The sequence below is a fragment of the Sorex araneus genome, chromosome 2 (assembly GCF_027595985.1).
Source record: "Sorex araneus isolate mSorAra2 chromosome 2, mSorAra2.pri, whole genome shotgun sequence".
In the NCBI taxonomy this organism is placed as follows: Eukaryota; Metazoa; Chordata; class Mammalia; order Eulipotyphla; family Soricidae; genus Sorex; species Sorex araneus.
This window is the reverse complement of record NC_073303.1, coordinates 161,479,663-161,482,483: the sequence shown is the minus strand read 5'-3', so window position 1 is coordinate 161,482,483 and position 2,821 is coordinate 161,479,663. Positions and strand designations below refer to the sequence as shown.

General features: G+C 39.5%; 1 pseudogene; it reads left to right on the top strand.

The window, feature by feature from the left end:
* Positions 1–820: 820 nt before the first annotated feature.
* On the top strand, positions 821–1,113 carry LOC129402727 (small nucleolar RNA U3; annotated as a pseudogene).
* Positions 1,114–2,821: the final 1,708 nt, after the last annotated feature.

The window sequence follows — 2,821 nt, the reverse complement described above, 5'->3', positions numbered from 1 at the left end:
ACATTGATACATGACAAATATTAAGAAAGTACTTCATTATCAACATAAATATATTCCCTCATTCTAGACAGTAACATATGCATGCAATTAAATCACCTGCAAAATATCTTCACGAGTGAGCCATGCTAAATCAGCCACCAGATGTTATTTTAATAATAATTTTGACAGTGTATATAATTAAATCAAAATTCTCTACAAATTACTAAGTCAAACAGCCACTTGTGTATGTTTATAGCAGTTACCCATTTAGAAAAATTATAGTCATACATGGCCAGCATGAAATTTTTACACCATCTGTGCCCTAATGGAAAACAAACTGAAACAAAGAAGCCGTGTTTGAAAGATGTTAAAATATTACATTTAAATGCCATCTGTAATCATATCTTTTTTTCCCCTTAAAGTTATTTCCAACTGTTTCTTATATAGTATGCATGTAGAGAATTTTGTTCTTTACTTATGATTTTTTTCTGGTCCTGCTATTATAAAAATTGTGTCTATTCCACAGTTCTATCTGTATTGTTTCACTCTATCATGATCTAGTCTTCACATTAATTTTCCCACTCCAGATCAATAAAAGAGCCAGCTGAAATTCATGAAAGTAGAATATCCTCAAAATATCTTTCCTTAAAAGTTGTCTTCACGAGGCTGGAGCAATAGCACAGTGGGTAGGGCGTTTGTCTTGCACGCGGCCAACCTGGGTTCAATTCCCAGCATCCCATATGGTCCCCCGAGCACCGCCAGGAGTAATTCCTGAGTGCAAGAGTAATTCCTGTGCATCGCCGGGTGTGACCCAAAAAGAAAAAAAAAAGTTGTCTTCACAAAGACTATACTTTCAGGGATCATTTCTATAGCTCATTACTAGAGAAGTATCTCTGATCATTTTTTAAAAAAATTTTTATTAGTGAATCACCATGAGTTACAGTTACAAACTTATGAACTTTCATGTTTGCATTTTGTAGAGTGCCTGAAACCCCGAAAAGGAGCCAGGGATTCCTCCCCTGAATATGAAGCTGGTTGCAGGTGTAGCTTCTGCTACAGCCTCTTCTCATTGATGGTCGATCGTTCTTCTCTTCACTTGGAAGAGGGAAAGGGAGAGGATGTAGTCTGAGTGGCGGAAGTGGGGAGGTTTGTCTTCACAGGCTTGAGTCAGGGACTATAATTCCACATCTTGGCCTCTACCCCCAAGACCCCAAGACACTATTTAAAAAAGAGATTTGTGGGCTGGAGAGATAGCACAGCGGGTAGGGCGTTTGCCTTGCACGCGGCCGACCCGGGTTCGAATCCCAGCATCCCATATGGTCCCCTGAGCATGACCAGGGGTAATTCCTGAGTGCAAAGCCAGGAGTAACCCTTTGCATTGCCAGGTGTGACCCAAAAAGCAAAAAAAAAATAAATAAAAATAAAAAAAAAAAAGAGATTTGTACTCTTTGTTCATTGTAGTACTATTGACTATAGTGCAGAGGGATGGTGCTTCAGAGGAAGCAATAACCACGATTGTAACCAAGTCATACAGATGACTGGATAAAGAAACTGTGGTAGATATACACAACGGAATATTACTTGGCTATAAGGAAAAAAGAAATTTGCCTCTATGTGTTTGGAACTGGAGGGTATCGTACTCATGCTGAGTAAAGTTAGCCAGAGGGGAGGAATGGATTCAGAATGATCTTGCTCACTCATGGGTATATAAGGAAACTTGGTATGGGAATAACAAATCGTGAAAAATATCAGAACCTGAGAACTGGGTTATAGTACTATATTTACCAAGAGCTAGAGGGTTGGGGGGGTGGGAAAGGATGCTGAGGCAACGATGGAGGGAAGCAGACACTGGTGGAGGGTGTGGTGTTGGAACATGGTGTGCATGAAACTCTATCATTAAGAGTACTGTAAGTTAAGGTGCTCCTCTCAAGAATGCTATATTTTGGAGGTGATATGAATTGAAACTATCTTGAAAATGTAAAATTTCTTCAAAACTGCAAAACTCAGAGGAGCTGGAGAAGGTAGTGTACTTTCCTTGCTAGTAGTTGACCCGGGTTTGATTCCCCAGCATCCCACAGTAGCCTGAACACCTCCAGGAGTCAGCCCTACTTGCAGAGCCAAGACTAATCCCTGAGTAAGCTCAGGTATGGTTGTCTCTGTCCACACTCAAGAAAACAAAGCTCTGAATTCTACATCACTCCCAGTGAATGTGAATTTTCCATCCTATTTCCACATTGATATGAAAAACAGATGTATAAAATCATAACACATAATTTCACAAGCTTTGACTAAATGACATACTTTACTAAGATGATACGTATAAAGAGGATCGCCTGCTATGGCTTTCCAAATCTGAAAGTCCTTCATGGAAACCTGTGTACCTCTTTGTGGAGGTGAATTAGAATATGTAAGAGGCTGTGAGTTCATTGGTGCCTTTAGCTTCTTCAGCTAAATGTAAAGCTTTTTACATCTAAAACCCTTTTAAGTCTGTTTCTTCCAGTTTGTATTCATCCCAAGCTATGTATCTCCCATATTCTTTCCCTCTTGCTGTAATGAAATGAAACACTTTGATCCATTAATGGAATGTAGTTGACCTCATGCCCTCTCTGTCATAATGTTGATTCACAGCCACAAGGAGCAACGGGCAACAAGCCAGGTTGTAGATAGTGTCTAAACTCCAGCAATAGTTCAAATGTGTGCTTGCTTAATGGGCCCCTCTGTCTTGAGCGAGCAGCTTGCCTGTCACATTGGGTACAGCTTTCTCATGGTAGAAATTAGTTGTACACAAATTCTTTTTCTAAAAAAAAATTTATAGATTCAGGTTAAGTAGTCCATTACAAAG